Raw genomic sequence first — 20,588 nt, forward strand, 5'->3', positions numbered from 1 at the left:
AGACGAATTTCAATTTAAACATAATCAATATTTTTAACAGTAAATCAGTAAAAAATCGTAAATATTTTGTTTTACTTTTACCTTTTGATCCTAGAACAGTAGTGCAACGTTTATTTTATTTATTATACACATGTAAAAATGAATTTAACACTACACAGAAATATTATATTGAGAATAATTTAGAACTACCGATTTTAGAAATCTTTAGTTTTATTTTTGCAGAACAAGACAAAAAGTTATGTATCTGTCAGAATATAGTTAAAGAACCCGATAAAGATGAAATACCAATAATTATAGATCAATATCATAAGGGTAAAACTAATTTACACCGCGGTATTAACGAAACCTTACGACGTATCAAATTAAAATATAATTGGCATGGTATCGTAAAAGACGTAAAAAATATGATTAAAAGTTGTGAAACCTGTAATAAAAATAAAATTTGTCGAAAAAATCTAACTTCACCTCTTGTTAAAACAGAAACACCTAAAACAGCTTTTGAAAGAGTAAACATCGATATTTTTGAATATCCATCGAAAAACTATGCTTTAACAATAAGAGATGAACTAACCAAGTTTACACAAGCTTATCCAATCAAAGATAAATCAGCAAAATCTGTTGTGTATACATTATTACTATTTTTCCAACATTATGGTACTCCCTTACGAATCCATTGTGATTCTGGAAGAGAATTCGATTGTGCACTTATGAAAGATTTATGTTCCTTATATGATATAAAATTAACATTTTCCAGTATTGGTCATCCACAATCAAATGGATCAATAGAACGATTTCATGCAACTCTTGCTGAAATGATAAGAACTAATCAAGCTGATCCTAATGAACATCCTTTTAGCGTTTTACCGTATGCTGTTATATGTTATAATAATACGAAAAATAAAACACACGGGTTTACTCCTTACGAACTCATTTTCGGGCATACGTCATCTAGACCTCCAGATACCTTATACAATGAGAAAAATCTCATCACGAAATTCATACGCGATTTAAATAATCGAATGCAGTATTACTATAAAATAGCGAGAAATCGAACAGAACAAAATAAAATAAAATCTAAAGAACGTTTTGATAAACACGCATCAAATAAAATCCCTGAATATCGTGTTGGCCAAAAAGTTTACATTAAAGAATCACAAATAACTAACAAAGCACAAAATAAATTTAATGGTCCATTCGAAATACTAGAAATTTTGAAAAATTCTACTATTCTATTAAATCTCGAAACCCAACAAAAAACAAAAGTTAACTTTGATAGGATGTTACCCTATCACGAAAATATTTAATCAAGTATTTAATTGTTAATTTACAATATTATATTAAGTATCTAGTATTTAGTTTTCTTTTTAGATACTTGGGACTAATAGCTGTAGTGCAAGCCCAGTATAATTTAACCCCTATAAATAATACTATTGGAGTATTTTATAAGGATGAAGGAACAATTAAAATATCTAATGATAAATGGAAACTTATTGTTTATAAAGATATGCAACCTATCAAAGATACGATTGATAATAATAACCATGCGAAAGGATAGTTACATATAGTAGCCAACATTTCTTTAAGATTCTGATTAATCTCGCCGGATGGCGCCACCATAATACGGTCGTTTTAGAAAGTTGAGCAGTGTTTAATTAATGTATTTAAATGCCGATATATTTATCGCTAAATTCAGTCTCACTAACCGAAATTATAAGAAAAAACAATTATATAAAACAAAAAATACATTATTTGAAAAAAAAAACTTTTTGTGATAATTTAATAAGTGCCGGGCTCCAGTTAAACGCGAAATTTTACCGGACTAAGACAACATGAGTTTGCCCGCATCTAAGGGCACGCGACCATTTGACAGTGCAACATCAGTGTTGGATTCCAGATTGTTTCCATTTTTCCATTTTCTAATGCGTACAAATAATGTACGCTGGTAAATACTGATTTATGACAGGTGACAAGAATCAAATAACGATGGCGGATTTATAATGCAATATACGTCTAACATTAGCGTGATGTGACAAAAACACTTCTGGGATTAGTTGGTTAATTTTCTTTCGATATTTCTAGGCTGTAATTGTTTTATATAAGTACTTAAGCTTAAAACCCCAATACAACTCTCTCATGAATTTACCGAAAATTTGGCTTATTTTTGTTTTAAATATAATAATGGATTTCTAAATTTTTGTTTTGGAGGCGACTTGTGAGTGTTTAATTTTTTGTGAAAAAAAAACAGCTATAAAGAAAAGCGCAAGTTTGTATACTTATTATAAAAATAATATCTATACCAAAATAATAAACCATGCTCACAAGCGCGACTTAACCACTTATTAAGCAAGCTAAAGCGCAATGTACAAAGTGACCTTTTTTATATCGAGTCAAAATAACGTTTATACCAAAAGTGTAAGGAATCAATACGCAAACGTTGTAGGTAACGAAAACCATTCGCCAAGTCAAATTAAAAGTGTGGCAAAAAATGCTATTTTGATGTCAGTTTATTTTGTTCCCATATGTATATAGCAAAACCTTAAAAATAAAATTAAAACATTTAAACCAAAATAATAAACATTTATCTAATAAAGTAATCTAGAGCCGGTAATGTACAGCGGCGCAGCTGGCACGCGCCTGTTGCCTATGACAAGTAACACCTGTGTTTGCAAGTAAGACCTCTGACATTTCTTGCACTAGTCCGGTGAAATTACGCGTTTAACTGGAGCGCGGGACTCATTAAATTATCACAAAAAATTTTTTTTTTTTCAAATAATGTAATTTTTGTTTTATCTAATTGTTTTTTCAGATACTTTAGGGTAGTAAGACTGAGTTTAGTGATAAATATATTGGCATTTGAATATATGAATTAAACACTGCTCAAATTTTTAAAACGACCGTATTATGGTGGCGCCAGCGGGCGAGATCAATCAGAATCTTAACGAGATGGTGGCTACTATACTAGCGGGTTATTGTTTTTTTTTATACCGCTAATTTTTGGAATTAACCCCACCTTAGTTTCTAGAGGATTTACCATTGGCTACAAGAAAGTCAATGTGATTTATGCACGATGGTGCACCAGAGAGTTTGGGATTCGATGAGGAGAAGATTGGATTTTTGCATCCGATCAGAGGGTAGTCATTTTAAACAGTTCTTGTAGATTAAAAAACTTTTTTTTTGCCCGGTGTCTTTGATATCATAAAAGGAGAAAATACCCTTAGAATAGTCTAAGGAATCATCTCTTAAATCTTTGCAGCATAATTAGTAAACAATTTAATACAGAACAATATGATTTTGAAACCCTAATAATAGGGTCAATAATGAAGCCAAGTTGACCTGCTTCCCAAAATATTTCATTTTAAATATGTAAGCACACTTTTACCTTCAAAACTTAAATTTCAATTTTTATTACATACGTATCAAAATCTAAATTTAAGGCTAATTCATAGCTTAAATTTATTTGAAATCTTTGTGACATGACTAAGCCTAAATTTCCATGTAATTTTTTTAAAGAATAAAATAGAGGTAGCTGCTATTATACTATACTATTCTGCTAGTATATTTGTTATGCCTTATAGACACCGAAACAGAAAGAATAAAATATTAAAAGAATATGTTCTTAAATGATCTTCTTATTTTTACATATATTGGAAAATGGTCTGAAATATATTAATTATGTATCTTTTATGTTCGAAAAAAAATTGAATAATAAGAGGCAACGCATTTGCTAAAAATCGAGAACGATATACTAGTTCTTTTAATTTTTATATTAATTGTATCTTTTTAAATATTTAAGAAAAGTTAGATATTTTATATTACTCCTAGTATCGAAGTATTATGTATAATATTGCACTATTGCTGTGTTATTAACTGTAAACCTTTATTATTAAGTCATCTATATATGTCATTAATTCCTTTTGAATATGCATTTCTGCTCGTTTCATACCTAACACTATGGCCGCATTAAACTAAGTAATAATTAAAGTTGTCGGCACAAAGCACGCACCAATAACTTCCTGTTATTCTCTCTATACTGCGGCTTTGGGAGATCTAATAGAACTAGTCAAAAGTTTATGTGCGCCCACATAACTTATACAAAAGTCCGGGCGCGCTTTTGAAGTTCCCTGCATCATGACTGAAGCGGGTTTCTTGTCATGCGTTCTGCTATAATAAACCAATATTAATCTAGTTCGGCCGTGACGTCTTCCTTTTAAAGTAGTAGGTTTAATTTAATAAATTGAAGCATTTGGCTCGATATTACATTTATTGATTTATTTTGACAAAATCTTTTTGAAGTATTGTTAAGCTTATAGTAACATTTTTCTTAGCATTATTTTAACTTTTTTTTTTTAAATTTTTCTAAAAATGAAAAGATTGGACTAATATTATATTTATATTAGATTTTAGGTAAGTTTTAGTTTTATAGATTATTTACATATCTTATTATTTTGAACTTTATGTTATAGCCAGAAAATAAGACATATTTTTGAAGTAAGGAAAAGGATTATTTTCAAAAAAACGTTTATCTGTTTCTTTTAAAATAGCTTAGATTTTTTATAACTTAAAAAGTTAATTTTAACTATAATATTTATAATAATTCAAGCTTAATATTTCTAAATCCAGTAGCACCTGATGAGATAGTACACATATTAGAGAATAAACACAATTAGGAAAAAAATCATGACAAACAAATACTTTAAAAAAAAATTAATGAACAAGGTATGATATGAAATATTATTCTCAGGTCTTTGCAGTGACATAAGTTTGTTCTTTAGAAAATCTTAGATGGCGCTGTTCACTATTGCTAGAATTTTCCCCAGACTTTTCTAAAATTTCAAATGGATCTATATGCTTTACCTTGCAAATTATAAAAGTGAAGCTTCATTTGGGCTAAAACTGCATATCTATATTTTTATTAGTTATTTGTTTTAGCCTATGTTAATTTTAATCCACACGCTAGTAATCGCGAAATTTCCAGTGATTTGGGACTTTCAATTGGTTCTATTCATAAACTTTTGATGGATTTTAACATGCTTCTCTGTCATATTGTTTTGCACCAGTTCATAATGTTACTGGATGCACATTTCGACAACCATTTAAATCATTGTCATTGGCTTCTTAACATAATAAGGGACGATCGCCGTGTTTTGAATAAAGTGATGATTGAAAGATGATGAAGGCTGATTTACCAGCACGGGTACACGAAACCTGCATAATTTGCATTACTGGTGTGATAATAATTCTCACTGGATGCATAAAGTTCACCATCCACATAGTTGGATAGGAATGTATGGTGCAGAACTGTTGAAGATGAATTGAAGTTAAGGGTCGTTTTGCCTTTGTTATAACAATCTAACTCCATTTTAATTAAAATATAACCAGCAAAAAAAAGATATATACACCTATTTTCTATGGACTAAACTACATGTCCCATTTTTATATTATACTTAACTACAAAAATAAGATATGTGGTACTTTGTTGTTTCATTACTCAGCCGCTAGAGGGCGCTGCAGCTACTTCGAAAGTTAAAATTCTATTTTCGCTTAAAAATGGTAGAGGGAGACGACCACATTATCATTAGAACATGTCTGTCAACAAGCGAAGTTATTGAATCGATCATACAATAAACGTTTAGTAAAATTATAAAACACAAATCAATGTTTCTCATTTAACAAGTTTTCATCGTGGGTAAGTTGTGTGAGAGGACAGGTGGCTCTTCGAAAGCCTGGAAACCAACACCCCCTTTAACAAATACGATGGGTGTCGTACTCATTTTGCGAACCAGGTGGGTAACTTTGAACAGCAGTTCCTTTTCTGGTAAATTGGAAGAGGTGTTTATTTTCTAGACCTCCGAGCTTAATTTAATTTTTATTTATGGGAGAGAAGAAAAAGTCTCCTTCACAAAACTTAACCAACAACACGAGAAAATATGATCGAGAGGATTGGAATGGCTATATACAGCATATCCATAACGGAAAATAAATCTGCTATTTCGTCAATCAACGCACGGTGTACCGCTGTAGTCAGAATGGTTGAAAACATTTCAAACCCATCAAATAAGCACCTAACTTTTCTAAAAATTTTATTCTTGTTACTTGTTACTTATTGTAAATTATCTTTTATATGACACCTTTTTTATTAAAATTGGTTTGTTTGTTTGTTGTCGGTAAGTTTGGCCTTCATAGACAAATCCTAAGAAGCTCTGAGACTTGACTGGTGAGTGAGTTTATTATAAAATCTAAAAAATCTCTACTAAAAATACAAATAAATTTGTGACGCCCAGTTCATATCGATTTGTGTAGTACATTGAACAATATCTGTGCTGCAGGAGCATTTCTTGCGATGTTGTCACGTCCATCTAAATATCTGATTTTTAATATTTTAATATATCGCATAAGATGACTAACACTAAATTGTGCAAGAGATGCAATAAAAACGTGGAGAAAAAACTAAAGCTCATCTGTGGAAGTTGCAAAATATTTTTTCACTTGAGTGTGGCAGCGTCTCTGAAGTCTATGCGCGGCTAATGCAGCAAGAAAAAACTCCATGGTATGAGTATGAGGAATGCAAGAGGGATATTTCTGCTCGACGTCCTACAACTTTTACTGTTCCTAATTATGACAATCAGGGTATTAGCGAACTCAAGCTAATGATTCGGGTGTTGCAAGGGGAGTTGCGTGAATTTCGTAACTTAATAGATTCTCTAAATGAGAAATTCGAAGATGAAAGAAAAAGATACAAAATACTTTTAGACATGGTGACTCAAGTTTCGAATGAAAACAAGCAGCTAAAAGAAAAACTTGAGAAGCTGGAAAACGCCTTCAATGTGCATCAAGTTGAAAATATTTAAAATAATATTTGTATCAGCGGCTTAATTAATAACAGCAATGAAAATAATGTCAACGAACAGATTACTACACTTATGAATTACCTAGAGGTCCCAATATCATTAAATGACGTCAATAACATTCGTCTTTTTGAGACAAAATCTGGACTTATAGCTACCGTTGTGCTGAAATCAGGATCTAAAAAATCGTATTCTGAAAGCCCGGTACCAAAAGGGTAAACTTACAATCCGCAACTTGGGTCTGGGAATAGAAACCACGTCTATTTTTATCAACGACAAACTTACTAATGAAAGTTATGCACTATTTAAAATAGCCCAAAATATCAAGGAAAAAAATTACGGATACGTATTTCAACGGCACTCGTATCGCAACGGCAGAATCTTCGTTTGTAAGGAAGACAGTGAAAAAGCAATATGAATGAAGCAATATTTTGCCATATAAATTTCATTAGTTCGTTGTCTTGGGTCGGTGGAGAAATTCTTTATGAACACTGGTTACGCGGCGCCGCCCCCAGTAGTGTGGGACTCAGTGTCGAGTCTGTTTCGTCCTATACCCACTAAAACTCCACCGCTGGGTGGTGCCTTGTGGCTCCCTACACTGCGGTCTGCTAAGAAGCAGTCCTATTGTGTCCCATATGTTTAGTCCCACAGGTTAAATTCTGTAGCTTCAAGGAAGTCCAGGATTGTGCCCAGTGGTAGATTTCTTATACCCTCTGGTGCGGGTTTCTCTTCTCCCAGGAATGTTGCCCTGGTTTGATTAAATGCTTCACAGAAGCACAGTATGTGAAGAGTTGTTTCGTCCTCCTCATTGCATCCCCTACATAGCGAGGTAACTGATTTCCCTAGCGTGTGCAGGTGTTTCCTGCTGGGTGCATGGCCTGTAAGTAGCCCTGCGACCCTTCGCAGTTGTTGTCTGGAGAGGCCCAGTATGTTCTCACCCTTCTTGAAGTGTGGGCTGCCTATAAGTTATTTGGATTGTTCCATCTTTGGCAGCTGCTCCCAGTAGAATTTGTTCTGGTTTGTTAGCCAGTTGCCGATTTCCCTCTTCCAGGTCTTATCGCTGACATAACATGTTGGTTCAGGGCCTACCAGGCTGTTGCTGGCTCCCTGGGTTGCAAGTTGGATAGCCCTTCTTGCAGCCTTATTGTGGCCCATATTCTCTGCTAGGATTATCTCTGGCCTATTTTGCGCTTCGGCGAGGTTCCTGAGATCTTCCCAGCAGCTTTGCACAGTCCTTGACTTAGTCTCGAACTGTTGTAGTGCAAGTGTTGCAGCCTGGTCTCCTGTGAAAATTGCGAAGGTTTTGCCTCTTGGCAGCCCTTCTCTCATCAGTTGCACACAGGTTTGAATTCCTATTATGCTTGCCTGTAAATTTGTTGTTTCGAGGCCCAGGTTTAGCATAAGTTGTCTGCCCTGTTGTTCGTCCTCCACCATGCCCACAGCTACCCCGATCTTGGATCGTTTGGTTGCCGTGTGCCATACTGAGTAACCTCTTTGCCTGAGCCTGTTCGCTTCTGCGTCCAGTGGTCCCCTTTTTTCTTTGATGATAAAAGGTTTGTCTAGGTATGTGACCTTGGTTCTGTCTGTTCTTAGGGCCAGGCGCCCAAGGTCCTGTATCTTGTCAAATAAGGCATTGTGCCCATCTTTCGATAGGATTGTTGCGCCATTTGACAGCAGTCTTTTCGCCCCCGTTATAGCTTCAGCCCGTACCACTAAGTGTAGCGGGCTTAGTCCTATCAGGTTCTCTAGGGCAGCAGTCGGCGTTGTTGACATCGCTGCTGTTATGCCCAGACATGCTATTCGTTGTGTTTTGTTGAGTATCTGTATTACAGTCCTCTCTTCTGCCGCATGCCACCATATAGGTGCTGCGTATGTAATGATGGGTCTAACCATTGTCGTGTACATCCAATGTACCATTTTTGGTGACAGTCCCCATGATCTACCGAATATTCTCTTGCAGTACATAAGAGTTTTCGTGGCTTTATTTGTAGCCTGGATTACATGTTTCTTGAAGCTGAGTTTTTTGTCCAGGGTTATACCTAGATATTTGACCTCGTCTTCAAGTCGCAGATTTTCTCCATAAAATTTTATGTTTCTAATGGGCTCTAGTTTCCTTCTTTTGGTAAAGGAAACCAGAGTAGTTTTTGTGGGATTTACCCTTAGTTGTTCTTCCTCACACCAGTGCTCGACAGTAGTCAGGGCTCTTTGCATTTTTTCGAATACATAAGCCTGACTACCCCCTCATGTAAGGATGACTATATCGTCAGCATATCCTATAGCAAGGATAAGCTGCCTCTCCAGTCATGTCAGCAAGCTGTCCGATACAAGGTTCCACAGCAGCGGTGACAGTACGCCCCCTTGCGGTGTTCCCCTGCACACTTTGGCCTTAACCGTTCTGCTGTTGAGATTTGCTGCTACTTTCCTATGAGCCGCCAGTCGTGGGATGTATTCCTCGTGCTGCTATCGCACGGTTGATTGAGTCATATGATGTACTGTCGAATGCTTCCTCAATATCTAAGAAAGCTCCTAGGGCGATCTCTTTGTTGTTCAGAGATTGTTCGACCCTCTGGGTTATCTCGTGAATCGCTGATTCGCAAGATTTACCTGTTTGGTAGGCATACTGGTGTCGATGTAGAGGGTTGACCCGTAATACATTGTCCCTGATATGCCTTTTATGAGCTTTTCCTCTGTTTTTAGGAGGAATGATGTAAGGCAGATTGGTCGGAAGGATTTAGGTTTCGCATAGGAGTCGCGTCCCGTCTTTGGTAGAAATACTACTTTTGCTTCCCTCCAACTCTCTGGTATATGCGCCGTGGCTAGACTTGCCCCCATTATTTTACATAGTGCAGGCAGCAGCAGTTCGCTACCCCGCTGTAACATGACTGGCATTATGCCATCCATTCCGGGAGATTTAAATGGTTTGAAGGAATTTATCGCCCATTTAACCTTCTCGTAGGTTACTACCTTTTTCGCTAGTTCCCAGTGTTCCCTTTTGCCTTTGTTCGGAATGATAGGAGTTGGGTCCTGGATATGTTCTGGTTGGTGGAGAATTTTCGATCCCGGAAAGTGCGTGTTCAGCATTAAGCCAAGCGTTTCTTCCTCGGTTGTCGTATATTCTCCATCGGGTTTTAGACAAGAGCCTAGGGTTTGTCGTGGCCCTTTGGATATTGCCTTGTGGAGTCTAGCATATGCTGGTGTCTCTGTTAGGTCCCGACATAGCTTCCTCCACCCTTCTTTCTTTGCTCTTTTTATAGCATCATTGTACCTGGTTAAGTGTTGTCTGTATAGATTCCACTCGCCAGTTCTTTTGGCTCTGTTAAAAAGCTTTCTTACTGTCTTCCTTAGCTCGCCCAATTCTTGGTTCCACCATGAGGTGTTCCTTGCTTGACGCGGTTTGCTTAGTGGACATGAGTTTTCAAAAGCAATTTTATTAGCCTCAGTGACTGACTCTGTCAGCACTTCGAGCTCTACATTGTCTTTTGCCTCCGTTGGACAGTTTTCCAGTTCGCGTCCTAGTATCTCATTGAAGAGATCCCAGTCCGTTTTCCTGGCGTTCCTGTAGGTCTCCGGATTTATATCCATAGATTCTAGATCGAATCTTATGTACCTGTGATCCGACAAACTTGGTTCGTCAGATACATGCCATTTTTTAACGAGGTCGCAGATGCGTCCCTTGCCAATGGTTAGATCAATTACTTCTCTGCGGAGTATGTTGACGAAGGTCGGTTCCTCCCCCACATTAAGTGTATTTAGACCGGAGGCAGCACAGTAATTTAATAATGATTTGCCTCGTTTGTTTGTTCCAGTGCTTCCTTAGATAGTGTGGTGAGCATTGGCGTCACAGCCTATTATAAGGTTTTCCAATCTTTGATGGTCTATCAACCTCCGAACTGTTGTCGGAGGTGGTTCCGCTTGTTGATCGTGCAGAAAGTATGCTGATACTATTATTGTATCGTAGCTCCTCTCCGCTGTTTTGATTTGTACTTTGACCGCCGCTGTGTCCCTGTCACAAAACTCCCACAGCGGTGTGGCCTCTATATCTTTTCTTATAAAGATACAGCTTCTTAGGTTAGGTCCCTCTTTTGGGTCTGACACTAGTCTCCCGTTGAGGTTTCCTAGTCCCCTTATCGGGCCCCTATAAGTATAAGGTTCCTGAATCGGGGCTATCTGAATATTGTTGTCGGCTATGCATTTTTGTAAGGCCGCAGTGGCTGCTTTGCAGTGGTGGAGGTTAATTTGTATCAGCCTCGCACCCATTGCGGAGAGCGATTTTAGGAAGAAGAGGTTCCCGGCAATCCCTCTGTTTCCATAGGGGTTGCCTGGTCCCTCTTCTCTTTCTCTTGGCTGCCGGCCAAGAGAAAGCTTGCTGCCAAAGTTGAGGTATAGCGATTGATTCGCTTCCCTTACTTTGGCCCAGGATTTCTCGTCCATGAGGAGCGTTACCAGGCAACCCTTGTCGTCCTGGTCCTTCCTCATGTCGAGCACTTTCCACAAGCTGGTGTTGATGTTGTTTTGAACATCCAGCTTGTGTAGGAGTGCTTTCGGTTCCTCAGTAGGTCCCGGCACCCATGTTATTGCCTTCACCGGTCTGGGAAGTTTGCCGTCCTCCGTTATCTGGAGTTCAGCCCCTTCCCAGGGAGTTTCCTTCTGCACCAGTCCGACGAGCCAATTTTTAGTTGACTCGTCGACACAGGTAATGTAAAGGATTCCCCCACCGTGGCTTACGCCTGCAAACTTGGGCGCAATTTGTGATCCGCTCTGCAGAGCGAGCGTTTTGTTGAGCAGCCAGCCCTTTAGGGTGTTTGCCTGCTTTTCCAAGACGAATGCCTCGGGGTATTTTTTTGGCTGTTATGGCCATTCTTAGCCCCGCCGCAGCATTCCGATAGGACAGCCCTGGTTCCCGTCTTGGGCCCCTGGGCTTTTTCCTCGGTCTTTTTGACTCCGGCGGAGTTTCTCCCTCCGAGCGATGCCGTTTTTGCGTCTCGCTCGTATTGGCCTTGGTCTGGGTGGGTGTCAGTGCCTCTTTGGGCCCCGTCCCCCCCCCTTTCCTTGGCCGCCAACAGTTTGGCTTTCCGTCTTTGAGCCCCCGACGGTCGTTTCCTCCCGGCAGGTCCCTCTTTTGCTTTCTCAGCGGCGGTTCCTTGCGGCCCCGCCGTTGACTTCTCAACAGCGGTTCCTTTAGGTCCCGCCATTGCTGGCAAAGGTTGCTCTTGGCCCCCTTCTTTGGTTTTTTTTGTTTTGGTCCATCATAGATGTTCCCACGAGTAGCTAGGGAAAGGGTGGTCCACCCCTGCAGAGCCCCGCATACAGGGGTAAGGCTGGATACACTGGGGTGCGCCTTGTTCCCCAGGGTTGGCCGCTAGTGACTGGGCTTCCCCCCAGTCTTGCATCCTTTGGCGCGCGCCATACCTATTATATAGCCATACCTATAATATTAACTTTAATAAACATCCTAATTAAATCGATTCAATGTATTTTGCTTCTGAGTGAGCAAATATAACTGAGACAACTGACCATACAGAGAACCCACGAAGCCGGCTTTAGGTTTTCTTTTTTTTTATCAATTAATTTAACAGGGATTCTGTGACCTATCATATCTAAGGAGTTGTTGTTATTTAAAATCTTAAGATGAAGATTGTCTAACAAACTCAACTCCCAAGAAACATTACAAAAGATGCTAGAACCGGTTAGTTTTGCCGGACTATTTATGACATAATAATTTGTTGATAAATATTATTGAAATATTCTAAAAATTACTGAAAGTTTTTCGAAAGCCGTTAGAGAAATCGAGTAACATTTTTTAGCAAATGAGTTGTTTTTAAAGAATTGTGTACTCAAATCCTTTTCATTCCATTCGCGTACAAATCTGAAACAAACAATTGTTAAAAACTCGGATTCTACGCCCATCGATTATAATTGAAGAATTTTTTTCTCCTATAAAGTTATGCCATGTAATTTGGCAAAATAATATAGGCAGTTATTTAATTAATGAGGAAAAATGATTAAGTCGTCGTTTTAGCGCCATCTAGCGCACAAAATAAGAAACTTTGTACTGAGGTAAGTTTACATAAGTCGGCTAATTTTGGTCTAAAGAATTTGTGGTAAGTTGTTGTAAATGCCTTTTACAGACATGTATATTGGGATGCTAAAAAATAATAATCAACAGCGAATCTGTTTTTAGACGTATTTATTTCTGAATAGATAATATATCAAATATCAGATTACCGATATTAATAATATTATTTATTTGAAAAATGTTGAACCTTATATCTTAAAAGTTACACAATATTAGTTGCACCCTCCAAAATTATTTTTATATTTCAAGTTCAAATATTTATTATCAGTAAAACAATATATGAGAATAAAAATAATAACAATGCAAATGTAATGAAAAATAATAATAATCATATATATAATAATAATAATAATCATATAGAAAAACACAACTAATAGGTAATCATAAAATATGTACAAAGAAAGAACAAGAGGTACATTAACTAAATAAAGCTTTATAATATTACTTAATAACTTAATTATAATAATTTTTTAAACTGAAATCAAGACGTGTTAAAGAAATCGACATCTAGATTCGAATGGACAAAGTGAAAGCAAAAGCATGCCCTATATAAAGGCTCTTCTTTAAAAAATTTGTGCTGTATGTATGTGACTAAGAAATGTTTTGTTTTCTAGTATTAATATAAGCCACAACAAAGTGTAGAGCTGCTAGCAGTTTTCGACAATTAATGTGTTTATTACATAATTTGGAAAGGAGAAGCACAAATGGTTTCCTGATTTTGACAATGGAAAGCATATTCTTGAATCTGCTGACTAACAAGTGCTGATCGTATCCTTGTTCGGGGTAAACTCCATCAGTTTCAAAAGGGATATATTTCAGATAGTTACGTTGAACAGATGCAAGTCTCACAATGTGAACAATTGTTCGATGCAGAGTGGAGTCGCATAAAGTAATCGCACTTTTATTAGGGAATTTAACGAGATGATTCTACTTAATATATTAATGAAGTCTGATGTTGTTCTTATAGTAAAGTCAAGAGATTTTAAAGATGCCTTTATGATGAAAACATCTTGTCGAACTTGCATTGTCTTATTTATTTAATATAACACGACGTTTCGGTTGGTAAGTATCTCCAACCGTTATCAAAGTGTAAACTGACAGCAAACTACTATTCTATAGGCTTATATACTAGATGTGTGCAGGGATGTGGAAAGGAAAGTCATTCGTGAAAAGAGTTGGGGGGAAGGACACGCCTCTCTCTAGATCCTACACTGTCCTGAGAGTAGAGGCTTCCAGATGTTGGGTATATGGACGCTTGGCTGGCTGAAGATCCTCTGATTCTGTGAAATGAAAGCTGCCTCTACGAACTTCCTCTTCCGCCAGTGCTGTTCCTTGTGCAGAATCTTGGCTTCTGACCAATGGATATTGTGTCATTATGCCACGCGTGCTCTGCTATTCTGGATTTAGAAACTGGACCCAAACTCTTTGGGTATACTGATAGTGGTGCTAGTTCTAAAGGCAGTTCTAATATTGTACTTGCTAGCAATGCGTCGGATTTATTCCGATGTACCCCTAATGTAAGGGATGGGTAGAAGTCTGGTTGTCGTGGTGGCCTCGTCTCTGATTTGATTTGGACGCGTCCTTTGGATGATCCTACTTATTAGCTTCTTTGGATATCCATTCTGTTGTAGGTCTTTGTAGATGGTATCCACTTCAGTCTTGAGATCCTCGTCGTTTCTACAGATGGTTCGAGCTCAATTGTAAAGGGATCTTATGATGCCTACTTTGGTGGTTGCAGGATGGTTGGACTCATAGTGAAGATACTGGCCCGTGTGTGTTGGTTTTCTATAAACTGAAGTTCGTAGATTTCCACCGACCTTTTTAACGAGGACATCTAGGAAAGGTAGAGCTGAGTCCTACTCTGTCTCCATTGTGAACTTGATTGTTGGTCTGAAGCTGTTGAGGTGAAGCAGAAACTCCTGAAGTGCTTTTTCCTCTTTGTCCCAGATGATGAAGGTGTCGTCCACATATCGAAGCCAGAGCTTGGGTTTGCAATGGGAGGCATCTATTGCATGTTCCTCGAACCATTCCATGAAGATGTTTGCTATTACTGGGGAAAGAGATGAACCCATCGGAAGTCCTTCGTCTTGGACGTAGAATCTATCCTTGACCTGAAAGTAAGAATTACGAAGACAGATCTCCAAAAGTTCCATCACCCCGTCCAGAGGCAGTATGGTCCGAGTTGAGAAAGCTGCATCCTTGCTTAGTTTGTCTCGGATGATGTTAAGAGACTCTTCTATGGGTGGGTACATTGGTGTAGAGACTTTCGACATCAAAACTCACCAATCTGTCATTGGTCTCGACTTCGATCCCTCCAAGAAGGTCTACAAAGTGGGCAGAGTTTCGCACGAAAGACGCTGCATTTCCCTGGATCGGTCTAATAATCTCCAAAAGGAATTTCGAGAGTTCTGATGTCAGCGAATTTCTAGAGCTCGTGATGGGCCGCAGAGGCATTTGCTCCTTATGAATCTTGGGTAATCCGTATAGGTGTGGAGGTTTGCTATAATGTGGTGTCAGCCTAAAGCGTACCGCATCCGACAATGTTGAGGAGTACTTTTTAAGTGCTCTGTAAATTCGACCTTCTATGGTTGTCGTCGGATCCTTAGATAGTAGCCTGTATTCGCCTTTGTTCAAAACTTCCTCAACCTTGTTTTTGTAGGTTTCCAGGTCCATAATCACAGTTGCATTGCCTTTCTCTGCAGGAAGAATTCTGATGTTCTCTTCACTTCTGAGATTCCTGAGAGCTGTTTCCACTTCTTTGCTGATGTTTTGCGAAGGTTTCTGTTTTTTAAGTGAGTCTAGAGCAACCCTTACCTCGTGTCGAAATTCATCGGCCTCAGGACGTGGTAGGTGGATTGATTCTACTGAAGACACTATGTCTATAAAGGATGGTTTTGAGGATATGGCAAAGTTTAGTCCTCTATTTAACACCTTTTGTTCAGCATCGGTAAGGGTTCTTTTTGACACATTAATGATGGTGGCGGGGAGGTTAGAGGTTGGTGCTGGTTGAGTCCTGTTGGTTCGTCTGGATTTAAGGTTTTGGAGTTTTGAAAGGTGGCCTGCTCTTAGCTTTTCTCTTAGTTTCTGGCAAGTGAAGTCTATTTTGTCAAAGATTGGTTGATAGTCTTCCTCCAATGTAACTTCTTTGATTTCTTCGAATTGCTGAATGCATTCGATTTCTATTTTTGCTTTCTTCCAACGGTGGTAGCTAACTTGAGATCGCAGCAGCTCTATACTAGCACGTTCAAGAATACGTTCTGATCTTCCACCTGGTATAGCGGTTTTAAGATGTAGACCAGTAGGAATGACATTGGCGTCTCTTGTCTCTCGCAGGAAGCTGATGTGTTCCTCCTCCTTGATCATCTTTATCTTGGTTTTCTCAAAGCCTCTAAATAGGTTGCTGGTTCCGGGTCCGTACCGGTTATCCAATCTGTTTTTGAAGGTGGTAGACAATGGTACAGTGAAAACTTGCATTGTCTTAGTTATTTAATGTAACACGACGTTTCGGTTGGTAAGTATCTCCAACCGTTATCAAGTGTAAACTGACAGCAAACTACTATTCTATAGGCTTATATACTAGATGTGTGCAGCGATGTGGAAATAAATAAGACATAAATAAATAAGACAATGCAAGTTTGACAAGATGTTTTCACTGTACCATTGTCTACCACCTTCAAAAACGCATGCCTTTATGATGTTATCTATATAAGTGTAAAAGCCTAAAAGCCTTGTCAATAGTGACAGCCAAATCACAATCATAGTCACTATTCAAAAAAATTGTTCCATTTAATGTATAGTCGAAGCTAATAATTTTTTAGCAAAGAAACATATATCTTTTTACTTTTTTTAATATTAAAAGGAAGATTTTTAACCTTGCACTAGTTCTAAAATAAATTAAGATCATGTTGTGAAAGCAAACATTATTTCCAGTTAGTTTCAATGCAAAACATCTTTAGATCGTTAGCAAACAAGATGTCATTGATGAAAATGGCATAGGAAAACGAACCAAGATTGCTGTTCTGAGGACCACCGCTATATGCTTTATAAACATATGACCTAAACACATTATACTTCACGAAGTAATATCTATATACTAGATAGGAAGCAAAAAATTGTACAAGATTAGAATGAAAACTAAGCCTATTAAGTTTCTGACCAAAAAGTCCATGGTCCATCTTATTAAAGACTTTAGCGAAATCTCTGTAAATTACGTTTAGTTCACATTTATTATTTATAGCCTCATATGCAGTCTGAAGAAATAATGTTAAGTTAGTTACTGTTAATTTGGACTGAAAGAAACCATGCTGGGATTAGTAAAATTAAATATCTTACTTGATGAAAGAGGCTCTTGATCTTGATATATAGATCTAGTAGATATACTTGATCATATAGCCCAATCTTAAAGACAGAGAAATTTGATAGTAGGGAAATATGACGATAGTTTTCCACTACATATTTTCTCCCGATTTAAAGATTGGACAAATTTTAGCAAATTTTCAGTCTTTAGAAAAGATGCTTCTACAAAGAGATAAATCTACAATAAGACTGAAGTTTAGTACAGAGAGGCTCTGCAAATGCAGAGGTACAACCACACAACAAATAGGATGGCATACCATCAAAACCCCAAGTTTTCTTATTCTAAAGTTTTTTAATAGTATTTAGCCTATATGCATGATTCAGTTTTGAAACTATTATATTTTGAGAAAGGAAATCAATTAATAAATTAAGGGAGGGTAGAGACTGATTAAAAACACTACTAAAGAAATCAATTGAAAATTGATTGATGAAACAATAAAATGCATAATTATGTCGTCAGAGTTATTTAAATAGGTATTATTACAGCTCATTGACCCAGGGATTCTAGACGTTCTTCGCCTTTCCTGTATAAATTTCCAAAAATTTTTGGATCTTGTTTGGTATCTCAGTACCAGTTATATAACCTTTATAAGCTAAATCGATATTTGATTTAATGGGAGACTTTTATATTTTAAATGCATTGGAATTACCAATATATTTTGTTATTTGCCTTTTATTATGTGGCCTAGATTTTACTTTTAGATCTTTTACAATTTAATAGGTATACAAACTAGGATAATGTAGGACTGATTGTGCCAAAACGGCATTTAATTTATTGTAGAGGCTTCATTACAGCACATACAGCTTATCTATCTCAGATTATTATCAACTATATTATGCAGAAATTCACACTGAGTCTCTGAAATAAGTTGATATATAACAAGCGAAAATTAGCTTTCCGAAAGGTATAGCCTGTTTCTAGGAGTTAAAAGACTGACATTTCTTTTAATTCTGGATATTAACACCTACAGAAATAGAAATGGCAGGCTGATAGGTGTACTCAGGAAGTGAAAAACCTTTAATAACCCGACATTTACAATTTGATAGTAATAAGTCGAGGATTCTGTTGTGACTTTTGAGTTTTTTTAATAATTTCATTCAACTTCTTTTATTCATATTTCTTTAAATTCACACTGTCAATGACACATTACTACTGTAACGCATCACTATCCTGGGCTGGGATTCTAAATTCACGACTCGATCTCGATACGATCACGACTTCGAATTTGATCGCGACTCAGTCGTGACGAGAAGGGTGATTCTAAATTTCAATCGTCGGCTAAACTCGTTTTATTCGATTTGATTTAAGTTTCTTGGTATAAATTTGTTATTTTCCCTAATATTTGACAGTCGGAAACGTCAATTGTCTTTTCTATTGATAAACACTAAGCATTTCATTTATTTTGTTAATTTTCTTCGCCTTCGCGTTTTTTTATTTAAATATATGCCTATATTATTTCTTTAAAATAAAAAATTGTCGTTTAAAACCACCACTATCCATTGGAAAATCATAATTGAATTCATGGAAAATCAGAAAAACTTGTGTTCATCTACTTTTGGTTTTAATATGGCAACATGTGTGCAATCAATAGGACCTGGAACACTAGGGAAATTGGATCTCTCTATAAATGTTAATATATTAATTTCTCTAATCTCTTATATTAGAAAAATTAATGAATCGGTCAGCAAGGTGATTGTCAATAATTTCAGTATTTTTATGGATCCAACGACTTGTAGTAGTTTCGCTAATTGCAAATTTAAAATCTTGTCGAATGCTTTTTTGGTAACAATCTGTGGCATAAAATCTTAACACACATTAAAACTGCCCATTGTGAAAAATAGGGTTGAATTAAATCTATTCGTTGTTGTGTTTAAGAAAGCTTCTTGATATACTAATGAAAACCTGGTGTTAGCGCACCGCTAAATCATAATTGTTAAAATCTATTAATCGCGCATGTACTACACATATTTGGTATATTCTGGGCACTTTTACCTGCAAGGTAAAGGCAGAGATAATTGACTAGCAATCGGGTTAAGAACGACGTGAGTGCCGGATCTACCAATTTTACGAAACCTAAAATAAGGACCTTTTAATTTGTATTTGGTTGTGAGAGCAAGGCTTATGAAGTTGGTAGTTATATAAAGGGACGTCCCTATCTACAGTAAAGACAGAAGACCATTGGTAAGTGCCTTTACTTCAAACATTTAAAACCATGTGTGTATGTAACGTACAATTCCTTTGAACCATATCATTTACTAAAATACAGTCCACTATTACATTTTCTTATTATATCTTCATAGTTGTGCGTTAACACCTGGTATGACTATTGCATAGATAATATATTAATAGCTAGAGACATAGACAATATATTAATAGCTGGACTATTGGTAAACAATAAATGAAACAAATACGTTTAAAAAAGGATGCTGTCACATTATGCACGTATTAGAAAAGGAAGAAGCTATATCGTCTGGTGTATTCGATATACCCAAGCGTGTCGTCGACAAATCGTTAAAAACTAGGCAATCCGCAAGACACTCACGACTGCAAATTTTATTTAGAATCAGTCATATCGAGTAATCGTGTCGAATCGTGATTTTAGAATCCCAGCCCCAGTTTAATTAATTATTCATGCTTTCTGTTGACGGTCCGTCACTCTTTCGATTGGTCATAATTATTAATATTTTCTCTGATTGGCTGATATTGACAGCTCAGGCGAGAGGTGGGGTCGTTACTTATTTAGTCGGTACTGCATCCATTTTTCGAGGTTCCAGCCCTTCGAGGACTTGTTCCCGTGTTGCTAGTAGAAGCGCACGTAAAAGGCCACTTTTTATTTCCGAAGTTTGTGAAGCAGGAAGTGGCCAATATGGTTTGGTTTGTAATTTATAATCCTTAATCTTGTTCCTTTAGGGAACCGTTTATTTCATATTTCTGGTGCAGGATGCCCAAGAATTTAATGGATAGATAATGAAACTTAGCAAGGTGAGTGTGTCACATTTTGAACGCCATTCATTTTTATCGATAATGAAGCTAGTATTAGAGACTCCCAGTCCAGATAGCTGAACTACCAATGGCACACATTCACAGCCTCGATTTTGAAGGCTAGCCGTTCATTTCTTGGAGGAAGATACAGGCCAGTTTATTCCATTTATTTAAATATTACTAACCATAAATTTGTCTCACCTATTTTAATTTTTATTAATATATCTTTAATTTTAATTTATTGCTACAAATATTTAATCAATATCATAATTTAATATGTTAATTTTTTATCTATAATTTTAGTTATTTTTGTTCAGTATTTTTCAGT

Source organism: Anthonomus grandis, chromosome 3 (assembly GCF_022605725.1).
Source record: "Anthonomus grandis grandis chromosome 3, icAntGran1.3, whole genome shotgun sequence".
Taxonomy (NCBI): Eukaryota; Metazoa; Arthropoda; class Insecta; order Coleoptera; family Curculionidae; genus Anthonomus; species Anthonomus grandis.